Source organism: Pinus tabuliformis, chromosome 1_2 (genome assembly GCF_031772625.1).
Source record: "Pinus tabuliformis cultivar Carrire ecotype Pingquan chromosome 1_2, CPIR1, whole genome shotgun sequence".
In the NCBI taxonomy this organism is placed as follows: Eukaryota; Viridiplantae; Streptophyta; class Pinopsida; order Pinales; family Pinaceae; genus Pinus; species Pinus tabuliformis.
The window spans coordinates 1,096,594,166-1,096,604,781 of record NC_142298.1 but is presented as its reverse complement, the minus strand read 5'-3'; positions in this window follow the sequence as shown (position 1 = coordinate 1,096,604,781).

Genomic DNA, 10,616 nt, shown 5'->3' with positions numbered 1-10,616 from the left:
AAAGGGTACATAGAAGTGCCTCAAGGAGAAGCATGCCCATATATGGGTGAGAAGGCTTATGTAAAGCAAGCCATGGTTATTTGGAAGGATGACAAGAATGCCATCTATTAATTTGTAGGATATGGCAAATGGATTGAAGGAAGAACTCATTTTCTTGATTAGATGAAGACCCATACATATGTTGCAGAAGGTCAAGACGGAGAAAGTGTTTTCCATAACATGTGTGTTGTATTGTATGTGTAGGTGTGACCAGAGTTCAACATTGAAAGAATAGTAGCAGGAAGCCTTCTATAAGGCCAAATAAGAATTTGACATGGAAACCACGTCTTATGGATATAAATGAACAAAAGTGGGAGAATATTCTTGCAATTCTTGTACAAAACATTGTTGACGAAGAGAAGGAGTTGAAAAGAAATCTCGAAGAGAGAAAAGCTGGACATTAACAACATGTCTATATTTTCAGATATTTTTAATTCTGATGATGATCCTTTTCTCATGTGGGAATTTTGCATTAGCATGGGTAGTATGTTCAAGTGAGAAGAAATTTCAGAAAAACTATGTGGTTCTAACCATGAGAATCAAGAGGCACAATCTATTGTGCAAGACCTTGAGATTGAAGACACATGAGGCAATCTTCAGAAAGGGTGTAAAGAGGAATAAAGTGTTGAAGATCAATTGGAAGAGACACATGAAGCTGATTGGAAAGACGTGGTAGAAGAAGGCAAAGCTGGAGAGAATTTAAATTGTGATGATCTCATTAATATTTTTGTGTGTGCAAACGTTACATCAATGAATGATGAAGACATCATAGCTGACATTCAGATGGTTGACACTGGAAATAGTGAGAGGAAAAATTCTCCTTTCGAGCTTGTCATAATCTTGAGAAGGGAAAGAATAAGAATTCAAGTTTTCCATCACTGGGGAATAAATGAGGTGAAGATACATCACTATCTCATGTCGAGGAAAGTGAAGATGAAGCCTCGACTCAAGATGAACAACCATGGACACTCAAGCAAAAAGACCAAAATGAAAACCTCTGTTACCAAGTTTTTTCATGTTTTAATTGTAAGCCTAGCTAAGACTGGACCAGCAAGCGTATATTATTGTTCAGTACCCTTTCTCCATTAAGGGGGAGTGTTGGAAGTAATGGAGAAAGCTAAACTTAGATTATTGTTATGATGATGAAAGGATTGAGACTAATCTAGGGAGCGGTTGAAACCATTCCACTAGTGTGAAAGCCTATATATTTGAGGCTCTGAACACAATGTAATAGAGGGCTTGTATGAGTGTTTGTACACTCTCCATGTATGTCACCATGGAGAGCCATTTTATATATAGTTTATATATTCAGTTTTTATCACTACACAGATATTCAATCTCTCTTTGTTTGTTTGTAAGAGATATTATATTTATCAACACTATCAATGTACATAAAAGTGAGGTGTGTAGGACTGAGTAGTAGCTCTCTAATACATTTCAAGGAAGGGTTTAGACAGGAGTTCCATAAGTCTCTTTGGTACATAATCTTGTATTAAGAATTAATTTGAGGTTTTTCGAGTCTCCTTTGGGTATCTGTGGGTAATTTCTTTGCAGAGCCTCTTTTGAAATGAGGTTTTGTTGGTTTGAGATTAATCTCAGCAGTGCCTTAATTCCATCTCAGTAAGTACATAAGAGCATTTAGGGAATTCAATGAAGGTACTACGTAGGCTCTTGTTAAGCACCAGTGTATGGTCATTATCCAATCAAGAAGCACAATATCAACCTTCCATGATCATTAGTCCATGCATTAGCATTGTCTCTGATAAAGAGCGGGTTCCAGGGACTCCATAATGCCTGTGCAAATGCCAGGCCTCGAGCAAGAAGGGGGAAATGACTGTGTATGTTCTCAGGAGAGCAACGTAGAGTAAAGGCTATCAAGTGATATCAAAGCCAAAACACTCATGTTTGGTCTCCAAACATAGCGACAGCCAGCTCCAAATTGAAATCACATGAGAAGAACATGCAGTGTGAGAGTCTATAATACAAGACAATAGTGAGTAGTGTGAAAACGAGGTCATCCATGTCTCCAATTACTTTTGTGAGATCAAAAACAGGGTCACCCTTTCATTGTATCTCATTTCTAAAATATCACAGGTTCTATTGGACTGAATAGCTGTTGCAGTCTTGAGAAGAATATTGTCTTCTAAACATTTTGGAATGAGAAACATGGTTATTTCATAATACTGCTCATTCATAGAAAACTCATCCTTTTGATGTGTGAATGTTGGGCATGGGATCCCCCATAGCATGTTTTTGGGGCTCAAAGCCCAAGTTTTGGTCAAAGTACATTATAAGACTCTGCGAATTGCGGGCGCAAAGCATGAAGTCTAGGATGAGTCATAGGGCTGTCCACCCTAAAATACTTTAATTTAATGTAAAGATGTGTCGGCCTCCCCATGGTCCGCGGACCATGGGATTGTATAAATAGAGCGAGATTCTAAGCGTAAAGATAAGCAATAATATATAGAAATGCGAAGGCATGGTTAGACCATAGAGTTGGATCTGAAGTGTACTGGGTCATAGTAGTAGTAGGAGGCTCTACAGATAAGTGCGCAGAGGCCTAGTAGAGCCTGCAGCTGAGTGCACGGACCCCTACAGCTGAGTGCGTAGGGTGAAGTCAGGTCTGTAATTGGGATTGAAATTCAATAAAGAGACATTAGTCTATGCATCTGTTCTTCAATCCGTATTTTGATGTTATGCATTAGTTTTACTATGTTATTTACTGCGCGCCATTGATAAATACTTGTATGAATGCTTGTATATGAACATAATCTAAGTAATTAGCTAACAGAGCCTAATTAAGGAAGACTTGGGTAAATAACACGAGTTACATTGCGGCTAGAACTGCGCGAAGACAGTCTCACAGGGCACGGGGTTCCTGCTGGTGCGCGTAATGCAATAAGTGCGAAGGTCGGATCGCATACCAATCACCTCATATCAGACATCCCCAGGGTGCGAAAACCTAGTTCTAGCACCCTCCCATACTACTTTGGGTGAGACCTCAGCTCGCGCTCTGCAGACTGTTACCAAAAGGGCCAGTAGTACCAGGATTTGCTTGGCTAAATCACTTTTGAACCTGGGTTAGCCACCACTAAGCCAACAAATGGTTCCATTACTGGGACCAGGATCTGCATAAGGGATCTCTGATATCGCGCCACTAGAACCCAACAAAGAAGGAAATTGAAGAGTGGTTGGACAAGAAGATTCAAAAGTTCACGACACAAGAAAATAGAACTCCACAAGTATCTAAGGAAAAGTGGTTGGAGCATTACGTGTACACGGAAAGCCATGATATTTTCCTTGCATCCTTTCCTCGGAGCTATATGAGTGGATTGCAAGGTTAGCCGACAGCCAGGGAAGGTGTAGGCTCAACAAACCAGTAGTGTGGACTCGGGGATTAGTGCGCAGACTAGAAGCATCAGAGGACAAGATCGCACGAGCTGTGGACCATTGGCTCGACCAGATAATAGGGGGATTTATCACTGAATTTGTGGTAGACATGACCGTGAGCTACAACGAGGCAGAATGACGCTTTCTCAAAGGACCGCGAGGTAAGTATATTAAATCTTTGAGTACTTGGATTATGATGCTATTGTATGAAAAAGGGGTCATGTGAATACATTAATGTTTGGGACTACGCAGAGCGGAAATATCTACAAAAGTAGCAAAGAATTAGAAAACAGTCCCTTAATTTCACGCTCATGAGAGAGTGAGGAAGAGTTCGCTAAGCTCTCTCCAAGAAGCACGATCAGTTTAATAAGACATCGCATTTCGCGGTTACCACCTCCACCCACACTGCCACCCACTTCACCTCCATCCCCACCCACTCCACCTCTACCACCTCCACGATTCAGTATGGCAAGCGTGATTAAACCACCAGTATTCAGAGGGGTACAGAATGAAGATCTGGACCAATTCTGGTTCATGGTAAGAGCGGTATGAGAAGCACAAGGTATCACAAAGGACAATATTAAGAAGGCTACATTAGTGAGCGCACTGCAGGATCGTGCATTAACATGGTATATCAAGCACTCTGACGACCACCGAAATAGAGAGATAACAGAGATCTAGACTGCGCTGAGCAGGGAATTTAGCAGGCCAAAGTTAGAAACACAATCAATCATCAAGTTTAAAGAAATCACAATGCCCCTGGGCAAGACTCCCTGGGATCTGGATCAACGGCTAAAGAGTACGATCCGCGAAGCCAATATGACGTTGACAAATGGACAGCATCGTGCATGGTTTGTAGCCTCTCTAACATTGCACTTGAGGATGGTGCTGTCACAACAGAAAATTTCCACCCAGGCCGAAGCATTGGAAAAAGAAATGAGATTACATGAGACCCCAATACAAGACCCTGGGTTGGGAGTTCAACAAATCCATGCGTGGCTACAAAATCTATGCATGGAAATGCAAAGTTTGAAGCAGGACAGGGCATCGCGGCCGGAGGCACATGAGGAGGTATGGTGCATAGAATGCAAAGGCCAAGGCCATGACAAGGATCATTGTCTAGTGTTCACGAACTACTTGGCAAGAGGAGGGAAAATGCCATTGACACTGGTGGCATAGGCAGGGCCGAGTGCAGCACCCACTTTATGGTGGACGATTTGTCAAATAGGAGGGAAACACACCATGGATTGTCATCTGTTGTAGAAGTATACACAAACACCCCAGCAATTGTTTTGTAATTTCTACAAGTTGGCAGGCCACAATGAGTCCACTTGCCACAGTTACGAGCTAATGATGGATCGGACCCCTGCCTATAGGATGCAGACTGAAAGGTGAGCCCTCGGCCCAGATGCAGGGATGGTGCACACTGGATTTTAGGGGCAAGGTCGGCAACGAGGAGGAATAGCACCAGGAAGGGGTCGCGAATAATTAATTTGTTACAATTGCGGAGGACTAGGGCACTATGCCCGCGATTGTACCAACCCGACGAGGATATCCTCTTCGTATTGTGCTCAGTTTGATCATGAAACAATCGAATGTCCTACATTAATCACAAGGATGCATGAAAAATGGGTATTCCAGCCTCCTCCGACTAAGAATATACAAATGATGAGGTCTAAGCCGCGCGAAGAGGACCTGAATGTAAACATGATGCTCAGAAGCGGTACAACAACGGGGGAGGATATGGAGAAGCCACCAGAGGAAGGTGCGTGGGTTCGCAAGGCTCCTACGAAGGACCCTGAGCTTGACTTAGAACACGCAAAGGAGACATTCATGGAAGCTAAGAAGAGCTTAACGGAGGCCTCCACTTCAGGTAGTAAGGATCAACCAGAGCCAGGAATGGATCCCTCAATGCTCACTACCTTTCTTGAGACATACATGAAACTGCTGCGCGACAGCAAGGCAGTTAAAGGACTACATGAGTTTATCACCAGGTGTGGCAGGTCAGGAGAACCGCGCGTAGTCCGGAAATTGGGGAAGCATGCATTATTCATCCGAAGGGAAATGAGGTTGACTGCACAGATTGGTGAGTATGAAATGGATCAGGTAATCCTATATCTGAGTTCGAATGCGAATGTATTACCGAAGCAAACATTGGAAAACATGGGCAGGCCCATGTTACAATGGCCCCCTATTCAGTTACGAATGGAAAACCAATAGAAGATTCTTCCCATGGCTATGTATCAAGGAGTAACAGTTGATATTGAAGGCGCGAGTGCTCAGGTGGATTTTGAGGTAATATAGATTGTCAATGACAACAATCCCTATCGCGTGCTGTTAGGAATAGACTGGGCCACTGATATGAACAGAGTCATCAACCTGAAGAAGTGTAAGATGATTTTCGAGAAAAAATCACTACGCGTAGTAGTCCCTCTAGACCCAGCCGAAAGAGCGCGCTACACGGAACCTGTGCATGACGATGATAGCGACGATGATCTGGATTGTATTTACAAGGTAACCCCGTGAGACCAGGATTGGGTGAATCCAACTGCAGATGGGAGACTCTCGTGGGAGTGCGCAAGGTCCTGTACTTTGGATTCAGACGAAGAGGTAGAACAATGGCAGAATCAGTTGCGCGACTTGACAATGTTGAATTGAAACATGATGGTTATATCATTGGGTTGCGTGACAACAGAGGTAAGACAGTTGCTGACATATGATGGATTGACAACGGTGGATGAATTTCTGAGAAAATTTGAAAGCGCAGTGCCAAAACAGTAACGGTTCGATGTGTTGAAGTGGGCACTGTGCACAACACTCACACAATGGTGGGGTACACATCAAGGAAATTTTGAGGGCTAGCATGGGTGTATAAGGATGATGCACCTATGATTTGGATGCCCCCAGCTTCAAACAAAAGTTGGTCAGCAAGGATCGAGAAACTTGCTCGCCCACCTGTCTCGATGGGTACAGACCTGTGCTGTACAGCCCACACAAGTACACCAAAAACTCAGCATCAAAAATAGGAACAAGATGCAGTAGCAGGAAAGGAGACGTGCATCATAACCGTTCCATGTGGAAGCATTCAATAAGGTCTGTGGAGATCTGAAGACGGTTCACCAAGCACAACAAAATGATTGGGACTTGCGCGTGCCAGCAGTTCGATGGGCCTATAGGGCCATGTGCAAAAACCTGAGCACGAAGATGATTCCAAAGCTGAAGAGCAGAGACGAGACCATAGTTTTGGAGCAAAGAAATCATCACACAATAGCTCCCACAGTTGGGATAGTACGTGAGGATCAGGATGAAGGGATTATGTAGCTATGCAAGAATGAACATATGCGAACTCAAGAAGCCATTCGGCGAGGGAACCTTTGACTTCAGGAACTCAAAGAATATCGGCTACGATTGAGGAAGAGAAGCATGTTAGTGGACGCTGAGATCAAAAAATTGGAAAAGAAAATCGCGCAAGCATTTCTTGTCGATAGACTAAGAATGACAAGACAAGATACGAATAATCGAATTCTTGCATTAGAAGATTATCACTGAGAATTTGTGACTTTGCTACCATGGCTGCAACCGCACCTTACCAAACAAAGTAACTAGGGGAGCGCAACGCATAAGGAAGAAAGCATTGCATTGACTGTCATGAGGGTAATGGAGGAGTGCCCATGGACTAGGCTGGAAGGTGAATTGCAGTCTCGCATAGGTGGTGCAGCCACCTAACTAGCCGTCGGAAGCACAGTCTCAGCGCTCCAAGCAGTTGAAAGACAACGCGGGACAATAAAAAGTCTGTGCGGGGACAACATGATAAGGATGTTGCACGCAGGATCAATATGTCACAGGGGTCGCGCCCGCGCATAAGGGGCTACGCTACCGCGCAGGTAGGTTGGGAGGTGATTGTTGGTGTCACTATTCATGACAAGATGTCCAATTTAAGACAAAGGAGTGGGTGGTGGGCAATTAAGACATGAATTAACAGCTAGATTTGGGATGATCTGCTGCCAAGAAGGCATTAATGACTCAGAAGTGGGGGGAACGGTCAAATTCAAATTCAAAAGATGCTATAAAACCCCCAGGGCTAGCCATGAGACAACACTTGGTTGTTTGACAATTGAGCAATTACATAGCATTGAGCGCCGAATGCTCTTACCACCTTTGAGTGTAGACACGATGACTGCTACCAGACTAGGAGTACAATTCGCCAAAGATACCACTAGTGAGGTCACAGAGCCCCATATGGTGCATGAGGAGCCTGGAGAGGTGGCAGTGGCACCAAAAGTTCCAAAATCGCCACGGACGCAGCAGCCGAAGAAAGATAGGCAGACTCTGGGACCAGTCTGCGTATCCCCAAGAAACCCATGGTTTGGCAAGTTGCCAATGGAAGAGAAAGGAAAAGTCATCGCCATTGAATCAGATGAAGAGGAGGAGGACTTATAGGCTATAAATGATCAAATAGAGGTGCAAGACGATGTATAGGAGGATGTCCTACTAATGCCTTCCACAAAAAGGTAACCCATGTATGTCCCTTCCCGGAAAGGGAAAGTTAAGGCGGCAAAGTCCTGGAGGCCACGAAGAGTACGCTCCAGACCCCGCTCCTCCCTGACAACATTACATTTGAAGGTCCACCCCTCGGCTGGGTGCCTACTCTGAAATTCGAACATTGGGACCTCGCAAACAGCGAGAAATTCCTGCACTTAGAGATGGAAAGCTTGATGAGACAGAAGTTGGAGGGGCTAGTGATCATGTTGAAGCCACGAAAATGGTTGAACGATGTGGAGAAGGCTGGGTCACTTCATCTACGATGGATACCACACTTTCGTCGTGCGCCCATCACCATTTTTGTCATCAGGTAGTTGTTGTGCCTGGTGCATGATGGGTATCTATAGCTGGAGGAGCCTATTCCCATCATGGTGGAACTCATTCACAATATTTCTCAGCTTCCCTATAAGGGAAGGGACCCTAGGGAAATAGCTGGTAAAAGCAGCGATTTGGCTCTTGCAGAAGCCATGAAAACCAAATATAACCTGGAAAGGAAGAAGCGTGGCTATGCAATTGCAAACATCAAGGACAAAGGCGTGAACGTAGCCACCCAGCTCCTGGCTGGAAAATTAATGCCGAAGTACTGGGAAGGTCAACTTCCACTACCTGTGGTTGCGCTGGCTGAACAGTGTGTGGAGGTCGTCCAGTTCAACTGGGCTGAGTTCCTCTGTGAGGAATTTTTGATAAACTGCAAGGAGGCCCAAGAGCAAGGTAATACCTTCCACTACGCATGGTTGCTCTTATCCATCTTGTTGGTAGCAGGTGAGCTACCAGGAGAGAGTGAGTTCCTGTCTATCGACGAGGACCTACCTGAGGTTGCAAAGTACGCTTTGCTCTGGGCTGTGAAGTACGCTTCTCTCTGGGCCATGAAGGATGCAAAGCGAATTCACATGAGCAAGGTTTTTTGGGTGCTGATGGAGGCAAGCATCTGAATGTGGATCAATAGAAGACCACGGTTGTCTCCCACAGTGTACACCACTCTGCAGAGTTTAAAGCGGACATGCACAACATTTATGTCTGGGCGCAGAAGGATCTAGCAAAGGGATGGACAAAGCTTCCATTTATTGCTACTGATGACACCATCTTCACAACATTGGAAATGTGGCCTCTGGAGTGGTGTGCCTTGGACTTGGCAGGAATGGAGAAGGCCATAGGCCAACAAAGGAAGAAGGACGCCAAGTTGCACATCGCGCAGCTGGCCGAAAAGAGGCACCAGGAATAAGCAGCAGCAGAAGTAGCCGCACAACATAGGATGGCTGATGTAGCAACAGCAACGCAGACGGCGGAAATAACAATAGCAGAGGTCAAGGGGGGCCATGAAATGTCCACAGGGCAGGGGGCTGAAGACATCGACCTGGACGAAGAGCACGCAGATCCGGAAACCACCTCACAACAGTTGAAACGACTACGCGTCCCTGAGAAACCAGTTCCCAGAAAGAAGACTAAGGGATCCAAGATGTCCATTGACCCAGTCATGCTTCCAGAACGTGATCTTTGTGACATTGGCAAAGCAGTTTGCAATGCCACTAAGGACGCACTCCAAGAGGTGATTATGGAGTGGAATACTATGTGGGGGACGCTACGAATGCAGTTACAGGGCCGACAGGTGCAAACTCCGCAAACAGGAACGATGGTCCCATATGTCATAGCAGGTACATCAGCAACAGAACAAATGTTGCGTGTCCGAATGATCAACACTTTCGTATTCCCTGAGGGCACGTTAGCAACAGAAAATGAAGTTGACTAAGCTATGGTGGGCAGGATTAAGGTGTTGGGTTTAAACTTGGTTCTCCTTCTGCGAGAAACCCTTTACCAGTTATAGGATGAGGTCATAGCCGAGCTCCGCACCAGAGAAGGTCATGCACTACAAGTATTAAGCGAACAAAAAATCAACATGCAATAGCTTAGCTGGCAGCGTGATGAACTCATTGAGCAGACTCAAGGAGTGGTGCAAACGGTGGACGATGCTTATAAAACTGTCCCGGAATTGGCTGTCCCAACAGATCTACTAGTAGAAGTGCGAATTCACAAATTGGCCAGTGGATTCCGCAAGGCAAAGGAGGAAGCAATGAGGATACAACTGGACCTAAACCTTTAGATTGTCGAACTGCAATTAAAGGCGCAGTGATCCACGCCCCTGGAAGATAGAGAATAGCAGACTGGCACTATCCAAAAAGGGCTGGAGGAAATAGGACAGGCAGTGCGGACCTGTACGACTATCTCGGAAGAATCATTCACAGTTCTCGCTTCCTTACAAGAGGACCCCACCATATAACGCTCAGAAATAGAGGTGCGGGAGCTTCAAGTGCAATATGACACTATGCATGGAACAACACAGATAGTTGTCCTAACCCAATGGCTCGCGAAGCTACAGCGGGCGAAGGCATTGAAGGCGTAGGTGGATGTCACGCGACAGAAAGAGGCAGTACTTAAAGTGCGCGTCTAGCCTTGGATTGATGAGGCCTTCCTAATCACTGCTGACATCAAAGCGAAGCTCACACCGATGAAGGTGATGGATGCCTTACGACAGGGATTTGCCCCTGACAGTGAGTATTTAGCTGAAAGAGTAGAACAAATCCAGCAGACGACAAAACAGTGTGCTGCGGACCTTCCCGCAGCACAGGCACAGTTGGAAGGGCTCCGTG